Source organism: Acinonyx jubatus, chromosome E2 (assembly GCF_027475565.1).
Source record: "Acinonyx jubatus isolate Ajub_Pintada_27869175 chromosome E2, VMU_Ajub_asm_v1.0, whole genome shotgun sequence".
NCBI classification, from domain to species: domain Eukaryota; kingdom Metazoa; phylum Chordata; class Mammalia; order Carnivora; family Felidae; genus Acinonyx; species Acinonyx jubatus.
The window spans coordinates 34,853,323-34,881,156 of NC_069396.1; the positions used below are offsets into that span (position 1 = coordinate 34,853,323).

The 27,834-nt window shown below is 44.2% G+C and overlaps 2 long non-coding RNA genes across 2 annotated transcripts; one reads left to right on the forward strand and one right to left on the reverse strand.

Moving 5' to 3' along the window:
- The first annotated feature begins 214 nt into the window (after positions 1 to 214).
- LOC128313216 (uncharacterized) lies at positions 215 to 27,119 on the forward strand. Its single transcript, XR_008293587.1, has 3 exons — positions 215 to 370; positions 6,753 to 6,853; positions 26,753 to 27,119. It is a non-coding gene; the product is annotated as an uncharacterized LOC128313216 (long non-coding RNA).
- LOC128313215 (uncharacterized) lies at positions 786 to 13,691 on the reverse strand. The gene is made up of 2 exons (XR_008293586.1): positions 11,165 to 13,691; positions 786 to 2,133 (listed from the first exon to the last, which is right to left on the reverse strand). It is a non-coding gene; the product is annotated as an uncharacterized LOC128313215 (long non-coding RNA).
- Positions 27,120 to 27,834: the final 715 nt, after the last annotated feature.

Consider the following 27,834-nt stretch of genomic DNA (forward strand, 5'->3'; position numbering starts at 1 on the left):
TCCCTCTCCCTCTCTCTGTCTCTCTCTCCTTCTGAAACCCAAAAGTCTTGGAATAGAAGGAAACGACATGATAACTGACAGGTTCAGTAAAATGGCACAAGAGCCATCACCAGTGGCACAGTGAGGTCACACACAAGGGCGTGGTTACTTTCACCTGGGGAAACTTCACAAAGGAGGTGATGTCTGAGCTTAGTCTTGAAAATTCAGGGGCTGCTTGCCAGGGAATAGATGCATGGTTGGGGGTGGGGTGATGGTTGGGAGCGGAGACATGCCCGGAGGTTACCCCGGAGAGCCACCTGTTTGAGATGTTGCCATCAGAGTGTCTTGTCCAAGAGGGGCCATGTCAGGCCATGAAGCCAGAGCAAGCCAGGTAACAGCAGGCCTTGAGGGGCAAGCTAAGACCCATGGATTCCAGTCTCTGAATTGATGTCCTCAGCACCAAACAGTTACTGTCTTAAATTTGAAATTCCATATTGAACATAGGCAAGAGGGTGAGTCAGGGAGCAACCTGCCAGTGGGACAGACACCATTCCAGGAGAACAAGGAATCTCCTCCCAGAAACTCCTTGTGTGGGACGTAAGCAGACCTTCTCCAGACCACCGGCAGAGGGGTTGGGGGGGTCTGAGCCACTGGATTCCCCAAAGCGACAAGAGATCTGTTATGCAAGACTACTTCCCAGAGACAAAACAGCAAGTTTTGCTGAGGATGATGGTGCCCACACTCTGTCTGGAGAGAAACGTGCCCTCTACACACCACGCAGCCAGCCAAATTTATATACACATACATACATATATATACAAATTTAATTTTGTTCCAAGCCTCTATTATGCTAGGTAGCAGAAATGTCAGGCCAACTGGGAGCACTCACCCTTTTTCATAGGTTGCCCCTAATTTCTGGGGGGTTTACTCAGGACTTATTATTGAGGACCCAGAATCCCGTCTGTCTGGGGGCCAGCCCTCCTCAGTGCTCTCAGTGTAGTGTCTCTCTCTGTGGTGTGATCATTTCACTGCTCCTCACTCTTGGAAGCTGCCTGGGGCCCTGGCGTTTTCTTGGTGCTTTGCCATGGCCCCAGAGTCCTTCCTGGGAAGAGTCCCTCTACGGACCACCGATGTCGGCTTCAGGGCTTCCCCTCTGCTCTCCCTCCTCCCCCCCACCTCTGGGGGAGGGGTGTTGGTCTTACTCTTCCTGTGCCCCCTCCACCTTTAGTCAGCTTCTCCTTTCTGTGTGTCCAAAGGCACAGGCTTTTGGATCTCAACAGTGAGGAAAAGAATATTTATTCCTCCGCTTTCATCACATCCTTTCCCGGAGGCATCCAGCAAGTCTGGGCTTCGCTGCCTGAATATGGCAACAGCAGCCACGGGTGGGTCTGGATTCTTCTCTGTTGAGGCCCTGGGATCCTTTGGATTGTTCTGTGCCAGATATTTGCTTCTTCATTTGGTTCCCTCCCCAATTATTAAAGCAAAACAAAACAAAACAGCCACAAGCTCTCTGGCTCTGCAGCAGTCCTCGCCCAGCACGGTCTCTGGAAAGCCACTGGTGCTCTCTGTCAGAGGCCTTGCTGCCCCCACGCTGCTCTGCCATGGGCATGGGGCACAGGAGATGGACCACAGGTGTGGGCACGGCGAGTGTGTTGGGGCAACTGGGAACTGGGAAACTTGCAGGTCCCTCACTCATCCCTCTGGCTCTCTCAGTCCAGGGCTCAGAGATGTTGTTTTCTTGGCCACTATCTGGTTTCTGTGCCTTGGATAATAGATTACTAATGGGGAAAGGCTGTTTTGCTTATAGTTATTGCTAAAAATGAAGGGATGTTTCAGATCCATTTTTCACCTAAGAAACGTTTCCTCCAACCACCAACCAACCTCTTATCCTCCAATAAGCTGTCACCTCCAAAGTAACAGCTTTTTTGTCCTCCTGGCTTTTCTTTCAATCCAAATTCCAGAAACAGAAGTTGCCTTTCTTGGAGATGTAAGAGTTTGTGGTTGGGGCACATGGGTGGCTCAGTCAGTTGAGCATCTGACTCTTGGTTTCGGCTCAGGTCATGATCCAGGGGTGGTGGGATCGAGCTGACAGCATGGAACTTGCTTAGGATTCTTTCTCTCTCCCTCTCCCCTTCTCCTCCACTCGTGTTCTCTCTATATAAAAAAATAAATACAAAAAATAAAAAAAAGATTTTGTGGTTAAGAGATTGGGTTCTGTTTTCACCACTTAACACCTGATAGCTTTGGAGAGGTGCCTTGCATACTCTGAGCCTCAGTTTCCTCATCTGTACACTGAGAGTGCTAACAGCACCTGCCTCAAGGAACTGCTGTGAGGATTAGATGAGTGAATAATGAGAAGTGCTTAGCCCTGTGTCTGTGGCGCAGCCAGGCTTCAGTGCGATTCGGCCTAAATAGTCATGTGACAAAATTATTACTTCCCTCTGGCTCTTGGAACTGATGGGGAAACTGACATCAGGGATTCAAGATTTTAAACTAAAGGCAATGCTCATGGAGGAAGTGAGAAAGGGAAATGCTCAAGATGTCAGGCCACATGACATCATCTCAACTATAAACAGCAGCGGAGCTAGCAAATCCCCTCATCCTGTAAAACAAGGTGCCCCTTCCTTTATGTCACTTGAAGGATAAATAGAGCCCCACCCCTTCCCCCAACAGAGGCAAAGGGAAGTAACTGGAGAACCAAGTTTGTGCCAACGGACAGGGAGCACCCAGGTGGGTGCCTACTGCTCTACCCCACCTGTGTTTGCAATTGCCCCCCAGCCTGCCTTCGGCAACTCAGGGGCTGGAGTCCCCACCACGGGCTTCTGAGTCCCCACTTTGGCAGGCTCATGGATAATCCTGCAGTGTGGACTGCCAGGATGGGGTACTTGGACAAGGGAGAAGCAGAGAAACACCTTTGTCCATGGATTTCAGAAGCATCCCTTGGCATTCCAAGGCTGGACGCATCCTCTGGAGTCCAGCGCCTCCAACCTCTCTCTGCCTTGATCAGACAGCCCGGCTTCTTAGCCACTCATGACTAATCATCATCACTCATGTTTCTTTTGAGCATTTATCACATGTGTGGCACTTTTTTCTGAATACTAGTCACTCCTCATACCAACACAACAAGGTCCCTGAGACTTCCTCCAAAACCCTGTCCCAGAGGCCCTACAGGAAGAATCCATTGCTCTCTGTGAAGCTGGCAGAAGAGGTCAGGCCACAAATATCTGTTGAGCACTTATTGTTTGTGCTCAGACCCTGTTCTGAAAAAGACACACTGTTGCATTGCTGCCTTTAGACAACTAACTTCAAATGGATGAAGGTGGACAAAGAGGAAGTACAGGATGCCGCTGGGAAGAGTTAACCTCCTCCAAGGTCCCCAGCACCAGAGCCCAGGCCAGTCACTGAGCAACTGTCTGGTCAATTGCTCCATCTTCTTGGCCACTGTTTCACATCACCATGTGTGCCCTTTCCTCTGGTGGGTAGATGGTTGAGCGACTTCATGGTGAGAGAGTTGGGAATGGATTCTGGAGTGTGTCCAGGCTGTGAGCTCCTCAAGGGCAGGAAAATATCTCATACCAGCACTTTAGTGCCCAGTAGAGGACATTCAGGAAACGAAACCATTAACAAAATGAAACGGCAGCCTACTGATTGAAAGAAAATATTTTCAAATCATATATCCAATAAGGGGTTAATATCCAAAATATATAGAGAACTCATATAACTCAATAGCAAAAAGCAATCAATTAAAAATGGGCAGAAGATTTCAATAGACATTTTTCCAAAGAAGACATCCAGATGTCCAACAAGTACATGAAAAGATCCTCAACATTACTAATCATCAGGGCAATGCAAATGAAGACCATGGCGAGGTATCCCTTTGCATCTGTTAAAACGGCTATTATCGAAAAGACAAGAAAGAAGTGTTGGCAAGGATGTAGAGAAAAGGGAACCCTTGTGCACTGCTGGTGGGAATGTAAATTGCTGAAGCCACTATGGAGATTCCTCAAAAAATTAAAAATAGAAAAACCATACCATCCAGCAATTCCATTTCTGGGTAGTTATCCAAAGAAAACAAGACACTACTCAAAAAGATATCTGCACCCCATGCACACTGCAGAATTATTTATAATAGCCAAGACATGGGAACAACCTAAGTGTCGATGGATAGATGAATAGATAAAGAAAAGTATAGAGGCGCCTTGGTGGCTCAGTCGGTTAAGCATCTGACTTCAGCTCAGGTCATGATCTCATGGTTCATGGGTTCGAGCCCCACATCGGGCTCTGTGCTGACAGCTCAGAGCCTGGAACCTGCTTTGGATTCTGTGTCTCCCTTGCTCTCTGCCCCTCCCCCCACTCATGCTCTGTCTCTGTCTCTCAAAAATAAATAAACACTAAAAAATTTGAAAATATAAATTCTATATATAATACCATTCATGTTGTGACAAATGGTAAGTTTTCATTTTTTAATGACTGAATAATACTTCATTTTATATGTATATAACGAAATAATATAATATATAATTATATATAACAAAGTATTATTCAATCATAAAAAAGAATGAAAACTTACCATTTGTCACAATGTATCTTGAGAGCATTATGTTAAGTGAAATAAGCCAGACAGAGAAGGACAAATACTGTATGATCTCACTTATATGTAGAATCTATAAACAAAACAAAACAAAACTCATACAGATAACAGAGAACAGATTAGTAGTTGCCACATGCAGGGTTGGGGTGTGGGCAAAATGGGTAAAGGTCATCAACAGGTACAAACTGCCAATCAGAAAATAAAAAAGTTGCGGGGATATAATTTACAGCTGGTAACTACAGTTAATAATACTGCATTGCATATTGAAGAGTTACCAAAGGAGTAGACATTAAAAATTCTCATGATAAGAAAAAACAACTTTGTAGCTACGTATGGTGATGGGTGTCAACTTGAGTTATTGGGGTGATTGATCATTTCGCAATGTATACAAAGGTTGAATCATTATGTTATATACCTGAAATTCTTAAAATGTTATATGTCAATTACACCTCAAAGAAAAAAACACCATGAAATGATGAAATAAAAAAGGAATAAATGTGGATGTGAATTAACACAGGAAGGAACAACGGAGTGGATGAAGGCTTCACCACTGCCTCCTGTAAAATAACATTTTAGGGCACTGGAGCTATTTGCCATTCTTCCCTGTCTGGTGACTGCTTCAGTGTTTGGCTCATGGTAAGCGCTCAATAATATTTGTATAGTGAAGACATGGATACATACCTGGACAGGTATATCTGTCATAGTATACAGTATAGTGTATAGCTACACACTGTATATATACTATGTACATATAGAGTGTATGTACTCTCTAAATATTTGACAGATAAATTAATGAAATTATTAACAATAGGCATACCACTTAGGAAACGACCAAAGTAATTTTTCTCAGCATCTTCTATTAATGTTTACTGGTAACAGATTTTCTTTTTTTTTTTTAATGTTTATTTATGTTTATTTGAGAGTGAGAGAGACAGAGCACGAGCGGGGGGAGGGGGAGGGACAGAGAGGGAGGGAGACGCAGAATCCGGAGTAGGATCCAAGCTCCAAGCTGTCAGCACAGAGCCTGATGCAGGGCTCGAACTCACGAAGTGTGAGATCATGTCCTGAGCCCAGGTTGATGCTTAACCAACTCAGCCACCCAGGTGCCCAGGTAACAGATTTTCTATAACTACACAACTGTTTACTCACTTTTTTGGAATTTCTTAGCAAGGTAAAAAAAAAAAAAAAAAAAAAAAGCAACAAAACTGAACCCATGGAGAGGAAAAGGGGGCTAAGTCTAAATCTAAAAAATTCTCTATGTGAGCATCCAAGTAGACTAGGAAGTCTTTCAGTTGCCTCCTGCTGGGGCTGGGGCTGCCACAGGGAGAGGAGGGGAACCAAGGTGAAGGAGATGGTCTACTGGGCCAGAATGCACAGCATAGCCATCTCAGCCATATTCTCTCTGGGGATTGACTTTTTGCAACATCATTATTCGATTTCCATACGATTTTACAAGATGCAAGGTAAATATTGGTACAAGTACTTCTTTGCAAAAAGTAGTCATTTAATTTGATGAAATATGGTTCACGGTGATGGATGATGTTTGGACAAGCCAACTTCTACAAAGTCAACATTTATGAGACTCAAAGCAGCTTCCTCTGCTAAATAAAGCCATCCTGCCTCTGCTTAGCTTGAACATCCGTCAAAGAGAGTCAGAAACAGAAAGGGGAAGAGAAAGGCCCATCCATAAGCAGCTTGGAGTTGAAAAACCAAGGCTGAGAGCAGACACTCCCTGCCCCAGTAAACCCTCACCCATCCGGCTCTCCATAGTGGTTGCTCAAGAGTTCATGTTCATGATCAATCCCTCTTCTTGCTCTCCACCTCATGTGAAGGCTGAGCAGGGGGAAATATTCCTTTGCCACCCTCCTCAGGAAACTCTTCCTTCCTCCTCCTCCTTCCTCTCTGGCTAGGGATATTTGCTTTAAAGAAAAACACAATGCAAAAACATCAGGAAAGGTGTGGATGTGCAGAGAGAGGGGTCCTTGCTTTCTACTCCACCTGTTCAGGGGAAGGAGAAAGAGGGGTACAATGCTGCTTGCTGCTCACCACTCCCCCCCAGCTGTCTGCATCTGGCACCAGCATCAAGCCTGAGGCCACAGGTCAGGGAGCATCATTTGGATACTCATGGAACCAAGTCTGAGTGGCTCCCACCCACCTCCTCTACTCTGTCCCAACCCAACAGAACTTCCCAGCTTGTTCGCCTCCCAGGAGTGACTCAGTGAAGACCTGAATGCTCCCCTGACAGATTGTCATTCTCTCGCCTCTCTGCGCCCCTCCACAGTTGTAAGTTTCTCCTGTGCCCACGTGCAGTCTATACTATTTCTTAAAAATCAGCTTTATTAAGGGGGGGTGTAGGTGGCTCAGTTGGTTAAGTGTCTGACTCTTGATCTCAGCTCAGCTCTTGATCTCAGGGTCATGAGTTCAAACCCCATGTTGGGTTCCACACTGAGCATGAAGCCTACTTAAAAAAAAAAATCAGCTTTACAGTTTATATTAGAATTCACCCTTTTGAAGCATATAGCCTGTTTGTTTTTCAATTTAATTTTAATTATACTATTTTCTTCTCTATTTAGCTTACTCCTGATTCATACAATTTGCTGTCAAAAATAGCAACTCCTGGAGTGCCTGGGTGGCTCAGTCAGTGAAGCGTCTGACTCTTGGTTTCTGCTCAGGTCATGACCTCATGGTCATGGGATCGAGCCCCACATCAGGCTCTGCACTGACAGTACGGAGCCTGCTTGGGATTCTTTCTCTCCCTCTCTCTCTGCCCCTCCCCTGCTCATGTGCATGTGCACGTGCGCGCTCTCTCAGAATATTTTTTAAAAAGAGCAACTCCAACCTTACTATGCCTTTGAGTTTCTCTTGTTTTTTTTTTTTTTTTTTTTTTTTTTTTAACTGGAGTATAGCTGACATACGTTACATTAGTTTAAGGTGTACAACATGTGATTGGACAAGTCTACGTGTTACACTATGCTCACCACAAGCCTAGCTGCCATCTGTCACATATGATGCTATTACAACACCACTGACTACGTTCCCCATGCTATACCTTTCATTCCCATGTTTTATTCATTCACAACTAGAGATCAGATTTGACAAATACACACAGTATGTAACCACCACTGCAATCACGTTGTATAGAATGTTTCATCACCCCAAAGTCCCCTCCTGTCCCTTGCAGTCCTGCCATGCCCTCACTCCTGGGCCCTGGCGACTGCTGACCTGCTTTCAGTCCCCATCGTTCTGCCTTTTCAAAGTTTCTGATAAGAGGAATCATGCAGCACCTAGAGTTTTGTGGCAGTTTCTTAACCTAATGCTTTTGAGTTTCATCCATAATGTTTTATGTATCAATAGTCTTTCTTTTTTATTGCTGAATATGGATTCATTTTAATTTGCTTATTTCTTCACCAGCTGAGGACATTTGAGTGGCTTCTAGTCTGGGGCTATGAATGAAGCCACTATGAACATTGGGTACAACCTGTACTTTTCTTTATTTTGCATCTTTCTTTAAATTACATTTGTCAAATGAAAATTATTTAAAAAAAATTTTTTTTAGAGACAGAGAGAGAATGTGTGTGGGTGAGGGGCAGAGGGAGAGAGAGAGGATCTTAGGTAGGCTCCATGCTCAGTGCAGAGCCCAGTGGGGCTTGATCTCACAGATTAGGATCATGACCTGAACCAAAATCAAGAGTCGGACAATCAACCAACTGAGCCACCCAGGAGCCCGAACAGCATTTTAAAGTGAAACTTTCTATCACTACCATAAATGGAAAACCTTTATAGTCTACCATAAACCAACCAGATAAAAATAGGATAAAAAGTCAGTAAATTCTAGCTAGATCCTGTTGCCTGCAATGTTAGATTCTCTACAATTAAAGTGAGGAATAAGGACTTTTTTTCACAAGTGATTTATTGAGGGAGGAATCTTGATGAAGGGGGAGGGAAACAGAAGCTAAGCAAAGGTGTGGGTTCAGCTGAAGGCTAGCCTCAGCCTGCTCCTGTGGTGAGGTCTGGAACATGAATGGTACCTCGCACTTGAACCATCTTGACATATGAACGCTTTTGTCTCCTGCGTTAGTCATTGCCTGCAGAGTGTCCTGGGGTGGGGGGCGGTGGTAGAATCTCCTACCTATTTCCAGGTGAGGCCATGCCCAAGAGATGGCTGTAGCTGTGAAGTCTTAACAGCCAACACTCACAACAGCTGGGAAGTGTGTCAACTGGATAGAGAGGTCTGAGCAGGCCAACAGCATCTATTACACCAGCCAAAAGCTTAGACCTGAGGTCTTTAGAGGTTAAAGACCTATTGGCACCAAAAAGAGACCTTCTCTGTAATGCAATCAGATGATTGGAAAGTGAATTGAAAAGAGACAAGCTTGGGGCGCCTGAGTGGCTCAGTCGCTTAAGCGTCTGACTTCGGCTCAGGTCATGATCTCACAGTTCTTGAGTTTGAGCCCAAAATGGGGCTCTCTGCTCTCAGCGCAGAGCTCACTTCAGATCCTCTGTCCCACTCTCTCTGCCCCTCCCCCACTCTGCCACTCCCCACTCTTTCTCATGCATGGTCTGTCTCAAAAAATAAACATTAAAAAGAAAAGAAAAAAAAAAAGACAATCTTTCTCAGTCCCTAATAAACTGTCGCTTGATGCCCTGCCTGGTCCCCTTGCCACCTTCCTCCCTTGCCACCTTCCTCAGCTCCTGTATCCCACATGGTGTCTGTCACACATTGTGGGACACACTACTGTATGGCTTCAAATGGGGGTCTAGCCCCCATTCTGCCTGCTTAGCTCCCTTGCTCCTACCAGTGCTTCCCTGTTTCCTAGCTGGGTCATCTAGTAACCTTGGTTTGTTGGAGAGGTACTCATTATTTGCTCCCTGCCTTTCTATTGTTCTCTGTATTACAGGAAACTGCATCTCCCAGGTTCCCTTGCTGACTGGCTTCCAGCTAATTTTGCCCAACAGGAGAAGTTAGTGGAAGACTTGAGGCTTGCAGGAGGGGAGAATAGTGGCACTTCTCCCCTCCTCTTCTGCATTAGGGGGCACTTTCAGCAGTGGCTGTGTCTCTGCTCTGTTTCCACCTCTCAAGAGGACAGCCCTTACGTGGCTCCAGTTCCTGCAGGCAAGCCTTCCCAGCATGTGGCCAGCTCCCACAGGCAGCCCCTGCTCCCGTCAGGCTTCTGCCCGCCAGGACTAGCACTGACTCTGAACTTTCCCTCCTCAGTGGGCGGGGGGAGGAAGAGGCTTCCTGTTGTTGCTAATGCTTTCCTTTACCTTCTCACGTCTTCCATTTTCTCTCTCTCTCTCTCTCTCTCTTTTTTTTTTCTTCTTCCATTTTCTGTGTAACCAATTCCTGGTATTCAATTCCCTCTGTTGAAAGATCTAGAGCAGTTTATGGACCCTGACTGATAGGGAGAAGCAGCAAGACAGCAGTGAGCTAACCAAGTGTTTACAAAGTTACCAATGATAAGTTCTGCACAAATAGGCTGTCAGGATCATTTGGCTAGAAAGTTGCCCAAGGTTAAGGCCCCAGTTTCATCCCTTTGAAAACTCAGATATAATATAAAGGGAGAAGGAGGAAGAGGCACAATCCACTGTTCACAAGCCTCCAGAAATTCCCTGTGTGTAAAAAGTCCTGGCCTTGACCTTCCTCCATCCCTTACTTCTTCCTCTCAGCTTAGCGCTAGCCCTTCCTGGCTTCCCTGTTTATCAGGACTAACTCCTTTCTGCTGGCTCTTCAAAAACATTTTTATCTGCCCAGTGGGGCCTCTCGTTAACAACCACGGTATAAAGAAACAGAGATCACACAGTGGGACTTAATTTAGAGCCACATAAACAGATGGTTTTAAGAGACCTGATTCCCTCTGTTATTTCCAAATGGTGCCACTAGGGATGTGGAGGCTTGCGCGTGGCTCTTACTTAACAGAGGTAGGGGGAATTACCCTCCAGGTGGGAGAGTCAGGGATGGAGATGATGTGTCTTAGGGAGTAAGGCCCAGACTGGACCCCTGTGCTTTGCCCCCTCAACTCTTGCCACTTTCCCCTTAGAAATGGCATGATTAGCAAGAGGGCCAGAAAGGAGTTCGGGGAGGCAAGCCAAAGAACACAGCAGCCTGGTGCAGAAGCAGCCGTGGGTGCTGTGAACACCCTTTTGCTTTGGGCATCTTTGGCTTCACCGTCTCCCTTATTGACAGGGACCCTCCAAGCCTGGCACACAGGAGGGGCTCCAGAAAGCAGGACATGTTCCATGCCCTCAGAGTCTTCCCATTTGTGACATATCTTTAAAAAGAAAAAAATAACACTGTGTAGGTTTGTCACTGTCTATGGATTTCACCCCCAATTGGGCAAAGACAACCAGATGACATTGGACAGGGATCCCACCAGCAGCCCACCCTCCCTGGGTCTTGGCTTTCTGAAGGGCATGGCTGGTCAGATGAGGGATGGCAGTGAGGGACAGCTGCAGTATTGCCCCAGGCAGGACTTAACAAACAGAGAAATGGCAAATATAGGTCCAGGAGTAAGTTTGGGGAACATGAAGAAACAATGGACTAAGGCCGGGTTTCTTCCCTCTTTCTATTTCTGTAAGCGTTCATTGAATACTTACTGTGTATCAGACCACAGTGCTTGGCCCATCTCATGCCTTCGTTCATCTGATCTTCACAGCAGCCCCGGGAGTCAGGTGACCCTCACCAGTGAAGAACTGCAAGGCTCAGAGGGGTAAAGTAGCCTGCCAAGGTCACACAGCCACCTGGGGCTTGTGTTGCAAAAGCAATGTTCAGACTCCTCAATCCTGCAGGCAAAACAAACATCTGGAGAGGCCAGGTCAGCTGCTAGAGAGGCAGAGGGTGGGCCCCAGCCTGGGGACGGTGGAAGTGTGCCAAGGAGAGAGGCCAAAATAGTCAGATGAGAATCGAGGAGAGGGGGCAACTGACCGGGTGTGAGCTCTGCAAAACAGATGATTGCTGCTTTTGGAAGCAACAGCAGTGTTCCCCTTTCATCTGGACCTTTGACCTGGAGGCTGTCCCAGGAAACCTCACTTCTTGTTTACCACGGACCCGGACCTGATGAAGATGAAGCGCCTGCTATCCCCCTGAGGCTTACTGAGTGATATGGGAGACACAATATCAACAAGTAGGATCTCTGTCCTCAAGCCCACAGGGTAAAGAGAAGAGGGACATGTATCCAGATAGAAATTACCAAGCCATGCCTAACGAGAGTGCGCAAACTGTGTGAGACACAGAAAGGAGGGGAATCAGGAAGGACTTAGAGCAAGTGGTCTTTGAGGTGGACCCAAAAGGTGGGCTGGGCTTGCAATTGTTGGATTGAGAGGAAAAGCTAGCTCAGGCTGAGGAAATAGCCTGAATGCAAAGGTGCTCTGAGTAAAGGGGATGGGAATGGCCAGGACAGGTGAGGCGCCAGATGTGGCTGGAGCATGAGCTGTCAGGGCTGGTGCAGGGAAGATGAGCCTGGAAAGGTCATGCAGTAGGTTAGGAAAGGTCTTGCCTGCACCTCCCACATGCCCATTGCCTACCCTCAAAACACTGCTCTAGGGCAGGGCTCAGCCTCCCCAGGTTTCACTTGTGGAAACCAGGGATTGTGGCAATTCTTATGACTTCATACTTCCTTCCTCCTCCATCATTGGCAGGAGGTCTTCCTCAGAGGGCCCCTCTGTCCCCTTGAGGACAACCTATGCCATCCACAAGGTCCGATGACTAAGCATAAAATTGCCGTGTCCCCAAGGGAGAAGCCACTCCAAGAAGCATGGTAAAGGGAAAGGGGCACCAGATAGGGAGACAGGATATCTGAATTCCAGTGTGAACTCTGTCACCGACTGTGTGACCTTGGACTCCAGTGTAAACTCTTGTCACCGACTGTGTGACCTTGGGCTCTAGTCTGAACTCTGTCACCAGCAGTGTGACCTTGGGCAAGTCACTTCCTCCCTCTGGGTCTTGGTTTCCTTATATCTAAAGTGAGGAACTGGACTAAAGATTTAGCAACTCTTGGCATCCTTGAGTAGTTACCTGCGGCCCAGGGACACAGAGGGACAGCATGGAAGGGGCATGCATTCATTCTGTGGAATTGTAGGAAATGTCTGAACATAAGAGACTGCATTTGAAGCTCCGTTTTCTTTCCCAACTGATGAACTCTCGAAATGGGCCAGAAGTAGCAATTGTCTTGCAAGGCAGTTGCTCATAAAATTTCAACAGGGCAACTGGCAATCGAACCATAAGGGGACAGTAAAGTTAATTAATGCATACCAGGGACAGTTTCATTTGATAGCACTGGTAAAATAATCAATAAGATTAATCAGAAGTGGCTCAGCCGCTCAACACCAAATTCACAGGGGTTTTTTTGTTGTTGTTTTTCCATTTCTTTATCTGAATCATATAATGACTCCTTCCTTCTCTCTCATAAAATGCCCTATGTGAACCAGACACTTTCCTGGTTATCCTAGAAACTGTGCTCCTCAAACAGTAATTCTGGGATCCCAAATAAAGGCCTTTGTTCCTTTTTAGTTTCTCCTAACTTTCTTGGTTGATAATTTTTAGGTTGTTGTTTTTTGTTTTTGTTTTTGCTTTTTCTTTTGCTTTGTTTTGTTTTTGAGTGTTGACTAGGCAGCATGCCTTATGCCAAGGATGTGGATATAAAGTGCGTAAATTCGGGTCCCTGACATCCAGTGATGGAGAAAAACAAGTGAGATGCAGGGGGCAGAGGTATTGAGAGCAGCAGGCAACTGTAAGCCCTGGAAACTGCTGGGCTCAAAGTTAGACTTGCAAGTGTCCAGGAGAGCATCACAAAAGAACCATAGCTTGTGCAGCCATGTGAAGGATGGGTGTGTTCTGCCAGCTGGACAGGACAGCAAGGGCCTACCAAGCAGGAGACAATGTGTGGACAAAAGCAGGAAGGCAGGTGACAGTGTGTGGCATCCAGACAAGCACAGCTGTGAAGAGGGAGCAGAGTGAGGAGGGCCCAGGAGAGAGATGTGGGGCTGGCTGGAGGGCTCAGCAGGGCCTCAGGACCAGGGAAGGAGTGGCATGCTTAGGGCTGCCTGCTGGAACCGTTACTCTGGTCAGTGTCTGGTGGAGGCTGACTGATGCCCAAAGTGGATCCATGTAGATCCCTGAACAGGCCCCCTGCCCTCCCCTGGGGTCCTCACCTCCTCATAAGTGATCAGGCAGCGGTGACTCACCACAGACTGCTTCCTACTTGGGACATCAAAAAGGACAACAGGGCTTCCTCCTTTCTGTGGAAATTACAGAGGGCCTCAATAAGCGACGGGTGAAGGAAACGAGGACACACATTCTCCCAAGCTGCAGCTTGAGCGCACACAACGTTAAAACTGTTATCTGAGCCAAAGAGAATGAAAATTCAGGCAGGATGAATTCAGGACTCAAGGCCATCTCCCAGGGCCCACGCCTCTAGGCCAGGCATGTAGTAAACATCCAATAAATATTTTATTTTGTGTATATGCATTATTCCCACCAATAAGGCTTGGCAGCTTTATGAGGGTAAAACAGTATCTTTGCTATCTTTTATAGTCCCCACAACCTTTGGCTGCCTGCTTTGAAGTTACCCATAAAGGGTTCCAAGCCATCTGAGCTACTTCCTTTGGGGTGATTTTGACAAGCCACTCACCCTCTCTGACTCTGAAGACTAGGCAAGATCATGCCAGACCAGGGCCAATTATTATTGAAAAGATTATCAAGGGTGCATCTGTGAAGTGACTCCCACTCTTAGGCCCTCCATGGAGATTATTGCTGCTGCGATCTTGAATGGATGAGGAAGTAAGATACTTCCTCACTCTGGCCCTTGGTTTCTTCACCTGTAAACAGAGCCACTCAACTAGTTCTGCTTGGAACATCTCAGTGACCAAGGCTGTCGTAGACTCTAAGTCTAAGGTTCTCTCTTGACCAGCAAGAGAGCAGATGCAGGATTAAAAGCAAGAGATGGCTAATGTCCAGGAAAAGACAAGAGCCCCAATTAAGGGTCTTTGCTCCATTTTTATGAGGATCAGAAGGCTTACAAACATGGTGATAGACGTGCACAAAGAAACAATGAAACTGTAAACATTAACTCATGGACGTGAGGGAAAGGGGATCTTGAAGATATTCGGGTTTAGGGGTTTGGGTTAATACAAAACAAAGTCCTGGTGCCAGGCGGATGGGCAGATGGTTGTTAACAGCAGACAGGAAGCGCCGTGTCTGTTTATCTTAGCTAGCCTGGGGGATAGGACAGATAGAGCTCGTAACCTCAGAGTTAATAAGGCACCTTTTCTTTTGCTAATCAGCTCTGCTCTGGGCAGCTTCACCTGCAGCACAGGGGTCTATACCCCTATTTACCTGTTTACCTAATTTGGTCCCTCCTTCCTATGAAAGCAGCTTTCTGCTATAGTACTAAATTGGCGGGCGCTTTTGCCCTGAATACCTAATCTTGCTTACCTCATATACATTTGTATTGGGGGCCTTTGCCCGCCCCTCTATTCTGGGGGACTTAGCCCCCCTTCTCTATCCTTATTCTCCTAATCTTGTTTACCCAAACTTGGGTGTGAGCATCCTATGACTTTGTAATTGTTTATACCTTGTTAACCCATTGGTGCAAGCCCAGGGAATTTCTAAGCTTATCCCCACACAGGGCTCTCCGCAAGAGGAATCTGCTCGCTATGAGCCTCCCAAGTAATTCTCTTGCCCTAGGACCTACGGAAATGCTAGAAACATAGTGGACTTCAGTTCTTCAACTCTAAGACCTGGAGCAAGATTTCATGGATCCTTCCATGGAGGGGCCTCAGGGGCAACCCAGGAGCCTCTTAATTTCAGTACAAAATGCTTTAAGAGTATATTTTCTAGGAGGAAGGTCCATATAAAATGCCTTGTTAATTCACAAATCAGTCTACAATTCAAAAGCATCCCTGAGGATTGGACTGAGCTTCCACTACTCAGCACAATGTAGATTTTATAGAGCGAAATGTATGAACATTTGTGAATTGATATCATCACCTAGCTGTGTGTTTTGTCCAGGTTGTGAAGCAAATTAAAGTAACTATTCAACTTCACGGCAAACACCCAATAATTTTGAGATTACAACATCCTATTGTTTATTGAGTTTTATGCGAATTCCCATACTCCCCCCCCCTACCCATACTTCCCTGGAGCATAGTCCCTACAAAGGCTGGTGGGTATAAACTGCTTTTTAAAATATAAGGTTGGGAGATGCCTGGGTGGTGCAGTCAGTTGAACAACCAACTCTCGATCTTGATTTGGGTCATGATCTCGTTCATAGGATCGAGCCCATGTCTGGCTCTGCCTTGACAGCGTAGAGCCTGTTTGGGATTCTTTCTCTCCCTCTCTGCCCTCCGCCCCCCCACCCTGCTTGCACTTGTGTTCTTTCTCTTTCTCTCTCAAAATAAATAAGTTAATAGATAAATAAATAAATAAATAAATAAATAAATAAATAAAGTTGGGGTGTCTGGGTGGCTCACTCAGTTAAGTGTCTGACTCATGATTTTGGCACAGGTCATGATCTCACTGTTGTGAGAGTGAGCCTGGAGTCAGGCTCCAAGCTGGGTGTGGAACCTGGTTAAGATTCTCTCTCTCCCTCTCTCTCTACCCATCTCCTGCTCACATCCCCTCTCAAAAAAACAAAAACAAAACAAAACAAAAACAGTAGGCTCAGTAGAAAGAGCATGCAACTCTTGATCTCAGGGTTGTGAGTTCAAACCCCACATTGGGTGGGTATAAAGATTACTAAAAAAAAACAAACTTAGGGGCGCCTGGGTGGCGCAGTCGGTTAAGCGTCCGACTTCAGCCAGGTCACGATCTCGCGGTCCGTGAGCTCGAGCCCCGTGTCAGGCTCTGGGCTGATGGCTCAGAGCCTGGAGCCTGTTTCCGATTCTGTGTCTCCCTCTCTCTCTGCCCCTCCCCCGTTCATGCTCTGTCTCTCTCTGTCCCAAAAATAAATAAACGTTGAAAAAAAAAATTAAAAAAAAAAATAAATAAAACACAAAGTAATAAAATTAGTTTTGTTTGGAGCATCTTTGAGACTCTCCTAGAACTCTTAAAAGCTGTATATGCTTTTTAGAGCCTGTGTCAAGATCTTACAGCCAGGACCTTTCTAAAATCAAAAGATCCTTTAGGACTTTAGTGGGTCTGGGTGACTTTAGAAGAAATGGCAAAGAATCGCTCTATCCATGAAACATCAAAATTCTCTACTCAGCTCCACTTCAGCCTTTATGGATTGATTGCATCATACAATTTAGTACTTCTTTATTGAATAGGGTTTTTTTTAAGTTTTATATTATTAAGATAATATTTCTCATGTGGTAATAAGTTGAATAGCTCAGAATCACTGATAACAACAGTCTCCATTCCCACTCCTGCCTACATCAGAAGCAATGCCCTTAACTACTAGTGACTTCAGTTTTCAGGTGGCTAACACCACCTTAGGGGACATCTACTGACTCATGCCATGAAACACATGACTGTCCCTCACTCCCTCTACCTCCCCTCCACTGGGCTTCTCAGTGTTAAACTGTTCCAGTGTTACTTTTATTCTGTCTATTGGTTACCTTGGTACACTTATTTTTAATGGTTGTTTATCTATCTATTTATTTATTTATTTATAGATCACAAGTAGGGGAGGGGCAGAGAGAAAGAGAGAGAATCCCTAGCAGGCTCTGCACTGTCAGAAGAGCCTGACGCAGGGCTTGATCTCATGAATCATGAGATCATGTCCTGAGCCTAGATCAAGAGTTGGATGTTCAATCGGCTGAGCCACCAAGTCTCCGCAGTTACCTTGGTAAATTTAAATATTCAGGACTTTTTTTATTATTTTTTAAAAAATTACTTCTTAAGATAAAGATATCAGCACTCTTCACCATTTTTTCCATTCTCCTTCTCCTACCTTCCATACTTCTTCTTTTGTCTGGTACACTTAAACAGGAAGAAAAAAACAATCACATGTGAGGTAAGCACACACATTATGAGTACAGTGGGGTGATTTTTCATAAACCAAGTACTGTGTAACCAGAACCCAATCAGACACCACAAATATTCTTTGTGGTACCAGAAGAGTCTAAAGCTGCCCCAAACAAATCAAGTTTTCATACATGTTTTTATTTATTTTTTTAATATGAAATTTATTGTCAAATTGGTTTCCATACAACACCCGGTGCTCATCCCAACAGGTGCCCTTCTCAATCCTCATCACCCACTTTCCCCTCCCTCCTACTCCCCATCAACCCTCAGTTTATTCTCAGTTTTTAAGAGTCTCTTACGGTTTCATACATGTTTTTAAAACCAGTTTATATCCATCAGCATATGTAGGAACTAACTATGAGGTATGAGGAATACAGAGGAATTATGAGAACTAGCATAAAATTAGATAAACAATAGGGTTCTAGAATTTAAAAAATCACTGGGATTTGCCATGGAATGGAACATGGTTACCCTAAATTCATTTTGGTTTGCTTCCAGTTTGGACTATAATTTTCCCATACAACCATTTTTCTCCTCTCCCTCTCAGAGTTTCTGACTGGCTTGGGGTTTTTTCCTTGCATGATATGTCTTTATCATATTCTTACATTAAAAAAAATATCTCAACTAAAATCCTCCATTTTTCCAGAAGCCTCTGTCCTGAACCCCTCCATCTTTCTGCTCTGAGCTGAAATGGTTTCCTTTTTGGCAATACTGGGTCTTGCATTCATTGCTTTCCTGAGTTAAAGATACACTGCTTTCTGGGATCCCATTTTCCCCTACTTATTTATTTACACGACCTCAAATAGTTTTCTATGAGAGGGAGCACATGGGAGTTACATTTTCTGAGACCTTGCCTGTTTGGAGAAAGTTTTTTGCTTCACTCTCTTACTGGATAGATGTTTGGCTGGGTATAGAATTCCAAGTTCAAAATGCTCTTTTTCCTCGTAACTGTGAAAGTATTTATTATGTCCGGAGTTGTTGCTAAGCAGCAGTCAGAAACCAGACCAATTCCTGTTCCATTCCAGCTGACTAGCTTTGACTCTTTGGAAACTTTTGGGACTTTCTATTCCCTTCATATTGTTGCATTTCACTAGGATATATTTTTCATTCACTGTGGGCTCTTTCAATCAAAATTTGGGTCCTTATTCAACTCTTGGAAATTCCCTTCCTTTATTATTTCTTTCTCTCCATTTTTCCCTTGTTTTCTTCTTTCTATTTAGTTCTCTCTCTCTCTCTCTCTCTCACTTGCTCTCATAGTTTGACTCTTTATCAAAGTTTACTTTTTATCCTTCAATAATTCATCTCATTTTGGCAGTAATTTCTCAATCCTTAAAAGCATCCTTATTCTCCAATTGCTCTTTCTTCTTGACATCCTCTTCTTGTTTTATTGATGTAATATTGTTTTGAATCTCTCTGAGAGTATGCATTAGATGGTTTTTAAAATAGCATTTCTTTCTAATCTTTGAGTTGTCTTTTTTTGTTGGTTTGCTTGGGTTTTTAATCTTTGGCTAGTCCCTCTCATGCTGCTGCTTGCCTCAGAAGCCTAATAACCCATGACTTTGCCTTCATATTTAAGAAAGAAAGGTCATCAGTGGTGGATTCTGCTGTTGGTGGGAGTGATGGGCTATATCCTCTCCAGAGAGAACCTCTTTAGGAGGTAGTTGGGTGTATTAGTTTCCTAGGGCCACCATAACAAAATGCCGCAGACTGGGTGGCTTAAACAACAAATTTCTTTTCTCATAGTTCCAGAGGCTGGAAATCTAAGATCAAGGTGTCAGCAGGATTGGTTTCTCCGGAGGTCTCTCTCCCAAACTTGCAGATGACCATCTTCTCCGTGATTTCACATAGCCTTTTCTCCATGTGTACGTACTCCTGGTATCTCTTCTTCCTCTTCCAAGGACACCCCTCAGTCCTAATGGGACAGAGCCCCACTCCTAGGAATTCACTTAACTCTAATTACCCCCTTAAAGGCCCTATCTCCAAAGATAGTCATATTAGAGGTTAGGGCTCCAACATATGAACTGAGGTGGGGGAGGCACAATTCAGTCCATAAAAGTTGGGCATACATGCTGCTGCAGACTGTCAGATTTTGCTTCAGGGCTAACAGGAAGAAAATCAGCTCTCAGGCAGTTGGGCCCCAAATGTTGAATGAGCAGGTATTTCCTCTGAGACACTGCTGTGTCAGTTAGGAATGTTTTCAGTAATGCTTTTAAAAACACTCAATTAGCAGGGGTTTTATTTTTCCAGGTAAGAAATCTGGAGATAGATAGTCAAGTGCTGCTGCAACAGCTGAGCAAAGTCTTTGAGAATCCAGGCTCTTTCATCTTTGTTCTTTGCTATTTCAGCATTTTGGCTTTTTGTCATCATGATTGCAAGATGGCCCACAGCTCCTGGTGTCCCATATGCACTCAGGACAGGAAGAGTGGGGAGGGGCTGGCACCACCAGGGCTATCCAAGTTATTAGGGAAGCCGAGCATGGCAGAAGCTCTCTAACAGTGTTTCCCTTTGCCCAGATCTGGGCCACAAGCCACAGCTACAAGGGAGGGGGACCCTGGGAAATAGAGTGTCTGACAATGGAAACAGAAGCAATCATATATCTGTGCTGAGGATGGGCACACAGGCAGCCCCAAACAGAATTGGGGTTTGATGAGGAAGGAAGAAGGGGGAGAATAGTTTTGGGGTAGATAATGAGTTGTGTCTACCATGGACATCCACACCTATACCAGAAGTGCACACACTCCTCTGAGAATCATATACCTTCCTGCAACACCTGCTCAAGCAGAGTTGAGAGGCTTTCCTCTCTGCTCCTGTGGCCCCTGTTGTTGGCATTAATTCACTGGTCTGGAAACTGCTTAGTCACTGTTTTCCCTCAGGACTGTGAGCACCATGCAGGAAGAATTGCATCTGGTCATCTTGGGATTTCCTAGAGCCTGCAAAAAGCCTGATCCAGAATAGGGCCTTTGATACATATTGATGAAGGAAAGGAGGGAGGGAGAGAAGAAGGAGAATGGGAAAAGGGAAGAGGAAGCAAGGCAGAAACAAGTAGCCTTTTTATTCTTCTTCTGGCTCCTGATGACAATGTCTATAGATTTGGGGTTCTAGAGATTTTAGTAGAAGATGATCTAAATTGAACTTCATAGAATCTCAGATATGCAAAGAATACATGGCCTCTTTGGGTTTTCAGTGTCTGATGAACCCATATCCTACCAAAGAGTAAGAGTTGTGTCCAGGCTAGTCTAGCAAATGAGTTGAGAGCAGTAATTTCACACCTTTGAGGCCCATGTCCCTTCTCCTCCCCAAGATGTGCCTTGGTAAGAGGACCACTGAGTCCTGAAGATGGAAGAAGAGTCACCTGTGAGTGCTCACTGGTCTATAAGGCTGGGTATCTCCTTTCCCCGCCCTCAGGACTAGCAGCCCTTGAAGTATGACTGTGCACCTGGCCTCCACTACTAATACCCATGGCTTCGGCCATGGCGGCCTCTTCATCAGACACAGACCTCTGAGGGTTCACAGCTTTTCTCAGGCTCTCTGCGTCCCTCAATGGGACATAGGTTCCTGAATGCCACACCTTGGAGAGCCAAGGTATTCTGCCATAAGCTAATAGTTGCGGTTGCCTTTGACACCACAGCCTCGCCATCTCGCCAATGTCATGTTTAAAATGGTGCCAGAGGATAGGGTTCTCCTCGGGGCTGGCAGGCATCCCTAGACTATGTTCCAGGAAGGAGATCATGACCTGTGTTCTAAGGGTCCCCCATCCCCAACTGGATGAGCCTAAAACTCTTACCTCCTCACTTAAGGGACTTAAAATAGTTTAACTCCAATTGCAGACGTGGTTTCTGCAGGGAAAGAAGCCAGTCCACAAATACGGGAACATAAATATTATTTTTAAACATCACGCTGATACAAAACTGATCCACATAAATTTGCAGAGGAGAAATATTTAATATAAATATATAGGGATCTCACGTGGACCCCAAGGCAAGGAGTGAAGCAGAAATGGCAGGATATGACTGTTTCACCATCCCTTACAGTAATTAACACATTTCTCAGTGTCAAATACAGATGCTCAAGAGAGAAACTGATCGCCCAACTTAAGTCCTGACCAGGTACATACATGGCTTCTAGGGGACTACCTATATGACAGAGGACACTGTGGGGGAATAGTTTTTCTAGAAGGAGAAATTGTTTATGGGTGTGGCAGACACCTCTCAAATTGACTACTGTGATGGAGACCCAAATAACTGATGAAAAGGAACTTAGAGTTGTTCTCAGAGCAACACCTCATTAAGTAACAGAATTGCCTAAAAAAAGATGTGTTTGTAGCCAATATTCAGTACAAATATGTGTTTTCCAAATATTTTCTTCATAGGAAGATAAATTGACCTGCCATCTCTTCCATGTTAATTCTTTTGTGAGACATTTATATGTTCTGCCTCTCTTGCACACGAGTCATAAGGTGATAGTGATTCTTAAGTATGACACTAAAAACACAAGCAATGACACAAATAAATTGAGCTTCATTAAAAATATAAATCTTTGTACATCAAAGGACATTATCAAGAAAGGGAAAACACAACCTAAAGAATGGAAGAAAATATTTGCAAATTATATATCTGATAAGGGTTTAATATCCACAACATGTAAAAACAAAACAAACCCTCCAGAAACTTAACAACAAAGAGACAAACAACCCAATTCAAAAAGTGAGCAAAGGACTTGAATAGATATTTCTCCAAAGAAGATATACAAATGGCCAAAAAAAGCACATGAAAGGATGCTCAACATCATTAATTATTAGGAAAATGCAAATCAAAACCACTATGAGTTACCACTTCACACCTACCAGAATGGCTACAATTAAAAAACAAAAGCTGAAAATAAGTATTGGTGAGAATATGGAGAAATTAGAGCCCTTGTGCATTGTTGGTGGGAAAGTAAAATGGTGCAGTCACTATGGAAAACAGTTTAATATTGCCTCAAAAAGTTAAACTGAATCACCATATGACCCATAAATTCTAGTCTTAGGTAGGTACTCAAAAAAAAGAAAAAAAAATGGAAAGAGGGACTCAAAAAGATACTTATACCCAATGTTCATTACAGCCTTATTCGCAATAGACAAAAGGTGGAAATAACCCAAGTGTCCATAAACAGATAAATGGATACATAAAAGCGGCATATCCATACAGTGGGATATTATTTAGCCATCAAAAGGATTGTGTCCAAAATTCTCACACCTGCTTCATCATGGGTGAACCTTGAAAACATGCAAGTGAAACAAGGCAGATACAAAAGGACAAATATTATATGATTCCACTCACATGAAATATCTAGAATAGGCAAATTCATAGGGACAGAAAGTACATTAGAAGTTATGAGGATGTGGGGCACCTGGGTGGCTCAGTTGGTTAAGCATCCAACTTCAGCTCAGGTCATGATATCATGGTTTGTGGGTTTGAGCCCCATGTCAGGGTCTGTGCTGACAGCTTAGAGCCTGGAACCTGCTTCAGATTGTGTCTCCCTCTCCTGCTCACACACACACACACACACACTCTCTCTCTCTCTCTCTCTCTCTCTCTCTCAAAAATAAATAAAAATTTAAGAATTCTTTAAAACAAAAACGAAGTCATGAGGATGAGGAGAATGGTTTTTTCCTCAGTATTTACAGAGTTTCTGTTTGTGGTAATGCAGAAGTTTTTGGAAACAGATAGTGGTGATGGCTGCACAATGTTGTGAATGGAATTAATGCCATTTAAAAATGGTTAAAATGACATCTTTTATCTTGTATATTTTTCACCATACACACAAGAAAAGTCATGAGGATGATGGATGAGAATTCTCAGCACTATTTTGTGCAGAACTGCCTTGAACCCCTAAACATGGGAGCCAGGTCTGCTGGCATGACTGTACCATTAACTCTGTTTGCTTCTTTTGTGAGAAAAAAAGAAGAAAAAAATGTAAAGAGAAGGAAGAAGGACATTGTTATCTGTACCCTCTCTCATCTTAATTGGAATGGGGAAATATCATACTGTAATTACCATGACATATCATTGAAAGATATGGCAAGTGGGGTTAGTGCATGGCAGTGTTCTCCTTTAAGACATGTGGATGCTATTTTTTGTTTATTTCTGGTTGAAAATGAGAGCTTCACCCAGGTATATCAGCTAATGTGTATGTCCACATCTAAGGACGTATACATTATGTTTGGGTGGTTGAATTCCCTGGATGGAAGGAAACTCACCATATGACAACTAGAGTTGATAGACAATGAGATTCATGTCTGCTGAATGTTGAAGATACCATTACTATGTTCTTATAAAATGATTAAGTTTGACCCAGCAATTCCAATCCTAGTTATGTACCAAAGAGAAATGAAAATGTACATCTGTACAAAAACTTATATACATTCATAGCAGCATTATTCATAGTAACCAGAAAGTGGAAACAACCAAATATCCATCAACTAATGAATGGGTAAATAAAATGTGGCATAGACACACTATGGAATCTTGCTCAACAATAAAAAGGAATGAGGTACTGATACTTGCTACACTTTTTATGAACCAAAACACTATGCTAGTGAATGAAGTCAAACACAAAATAGCATATATTGTAGGATTCCATTCATGTGAAATGTCCAGAACAGGCATATCCAGAGAGACAAAAAATAAATTCATGGTTGCCTGGAGTTAGACGGATGGGGGAGTAAGGCAGTGACTACTACTGGGTATGGAGTTTCTTTTGGTGATAATAAAATTGTTTTGACAAATGGATTGCAAAGATCATTGCACAATTCTGTGAGTAGACTGAAAACCATTGAACTGTACTCTTGAAATAGGTGAGTTATATGGTATGTGAATAATATCTCAACAAGACTGTTAAACAAACATACAGACAAACAAACAGAAGTGATCTTGGCTGACTGGCCATGAGGACTAAGGGAAAGGAAGAGGTCCAAGGGTATTTCTGAGTCTATTCAACTTCACATATAATTCCCTATGGGTTATACAATGTCCTAGTTTTTAAAAAGTTGCTATTAGCATATCATTCCTAAGATGAAAACATATGCATTGAATTAAACAGAACCAAAAACCTAAATTACAAAAACTGCATGTAGTTTAAAACGAACGATTAGAGCTTTATTGAGATACAATTCACATGCTGTACATTTCACCCATTTAGAGAGGTGCAACCATCACCACAATCTATTTTAGAATATCTTATTTACCTCCCAAAAGAAACCTTATACTCTTTGGCAATCATGCCTCAGTCCCCTTACCTTCCCCCAGCCCTAGGTCAGCATCAATCTTTCGGTCTGTGTATATTTGCCTAGTCTGAACATTTTGCATTCAGAGGAATCATATAATACCTGGTCTTGTGTGATTGGCTTCTTTGCTTAGCATGATGTTTTCAAGGTTCATCATGTGTGTATAGTAATTTGTTTCTTTGTATTGATGAATAATACCCCACTGTACAGATATACCACATTTTATTTATCCATGTATCAGTTGATGGACATCTGGGTTGTTTTCACTTTGGGGCTAGGATGAATAAGGCTGCTCTGAACATTAGTGTACAAGTTTTTGTGTGAACATAGGTTTGTTTATTTATTTATTTATTTATTTATTTATTTATTTATTTATTGTATATATGTAGGACTGGAATTCCTGGTCATAGGTACTCCCCTTTTGAGGCACTACTAGACTGTTTTCCAAAGTGGCTATACCATTTCACACCCCTACCAGCAGTGTGGGAGGGCTCCAATTTCTCTACATCCTGGCCAACATTTGTTATTTTCTTTTTAAGATTTTATTTCTACAGAGTCTCTACACCCAATGTGGGGCTTAAACTCATAACCCCAAGATCAAGAGTCACCTGCTCTACCAACTGAGCCAGTGAGGCACCCCTGTCAACACTTATTATCTCTCTTTTTTTTGTGTGTGAAAGCCATCCAGTGGGTTCGAAGTGGTATCTCACGATGGTTTTGATGTATGTTTCCCTGATGGCTAACAATGCTGAGCATCTTTTTGTGTGTTCAGTTGACGTTTGAATTCCCTCTCTTGATTCCTGTGCCCTTCCTTGGCTTGTTTAGACACTTGTCATCTCTTCCCTGCCTGGTTTGCATGCCTCCTAACTGGTCTTTCCATCTTGCATTCCACTCCTTAAAATGCAGTCATAGACCCTATCACTTTTTCTTTTAATTTTTTTAAGTTTTATTTATTTTTGAGAGAGAGAGACAGAGACAGAGACAGAATGTGAGTGGGGGAGAAACGGAGAGAGAGAGACACACAGAATCCGAAGCAGGCTCTAGGCTCTGAGCTGTCAGCACAGACCCGATGAGGGGCTCAAACCCACAAACCGTGAGATCATGACCTGAGCTGAAGTCAGACACTTAACCGGCTGAGCCACCCAGGCGCCCGGACCCTATCACTTTCTGCCTAAAATCATGAATGACTCCCGATTGTCCACAGAACAGAACCCACACTGCTGAGTGTGGCATTCAAGGCCCTCCACACTATTTCCAACCTATCTTTCTATGTCCCATCCCTCTCTGTTTCCTCCTGGGAAACTGTGCTATGCCTTTGCCCATGCTGTTCCCTGTGTTTGTCATCCCTTTCCTGAAATGTCCACCTGGTCAGCACCTACTTGCTTACTTACCCTTTAAAACTTGGCTCAAATATCAACTTCTGCATGGATCCTGACAGGACCCGCAGGTCGCTGCACAACTCAAAGGGATGCCGTTCTCATTGTAATCTATGTCAGGGGCCAGCCAAGTAGAGCCCTGGGGTCAAATCCAGCCCACCACCTGTTTTTGTATAGTGCGTGAACTAAGAATGATGTTTGATGCTTTTTAGTGGTTGAAAATAATTGAAAAGTAGAATATTTCATGACTCGATTTCAGTGCTCATAAAGTTTGACTAGAATGCAGCCATGCTTATTTGTTTACATATTGTCTATTGCTGCATTTGTGCTACAACAGCAGAGTTGAGTAATTGCATCAGAGACTGTGTGGCCCACAAAGTATAAAATATTTACTATCCGGCCCTTTACAGAAAAAGTTTGCCAAACCCTAGTCTGTGTGAATGGCACCCCAGAGTTAGGCAGTGTGCAACCTGTGTGGATGTGCTCCAATAGCCCTGCGCCCAGGCTTCCCTGCAACTGTCTTTATACCTCCACCCTAATATCTATCACATGGTGTAATACTTTGTTTTCTTCTCCTGTAGACGCTGTGCTCCAAAAACTGAGTCTGGCTCTCTGAGTCTTTCACCTTTGTATCCCCTGAGTGTAGCCAGGGTCTGGCACAGAGAAGGACCTCCATCAGTGTCTGTGCCACTGCATTGCATTAAAGCTTTCCCAGACACTGAAGGTGAACTAATAAAACACTGAATGGTTCAGGATTAATGTAACTCATAAAAATAATAGCAGCGAGGCGCCTGGGTGGCTCAGGTCGGTTCAGCGTCAGACTTTGGCTCAGGTCATGATCTCACGGTTCGTGGGTTGGAGCACGTCATTGGGCTCTGTGCTGACAGCTTGGAGCCTGGAGCCTGCTTCATATTCTGTGTTTCCCTCTCTCTCTGCCCCTCCCCCTTCGCACTCTCTCTCTGTCTCTCAAAAAAGAATAAATGTTAAAAAATAATAAAAATTTTTTAAAATCATAGTAGCATGCTGGCAAAACTCTAGCTGTGTTGTTTCTGACTTTTAAAAACATTCGCACACCAGCATACTGTATGAGTTGAGCCTCTTGTCTCCTGGAGAAGCACTGCCTGGTGTATTTCATTGAATCAAAATACATTTCATTGAATAGAATATATGGTCGGTGTTGGTGCTGGGGTGTTGGAGAGGCTACAGCACCCCTATCCGGCTGGAGATAGCCCAGGCCGCACAGAGTTGAGAGTCAAGCCACTGGAACATGGTTCCAACTAGGGTAGGTTAAGGTCGGGAGGTTTGCCTGGCGAAATCACAGAGATCTGGGTGAAGAGGAGGCCTGGGCGGTAGAGTAAGAACCCTAAGTTGCTACACTCACAAACTATTTGTGGAATTCAGGGGAAAGGCGCCAGCCCATGCTTTTGTGCTGTGTACCTTGGAGAGATGGCCTCTGGCCTCCCTTGTCTCATTCGGTCCCTGAGAAAACAGATTTCTGAGGGCACAGCCCCAGAGAGGAGAGGCTGCTTGTTCATCATTGCGCTTGCATCTGGCCGGCCCAGGCCTCAGCACCGCCCAGCCTGTGCCTCTCTGTCTCCTGTAGGCTCCAGGAAATCACCAAGTCCCTGCTTTCAGCGAGGGCCTTCCACAGGCCTTCCTTTGT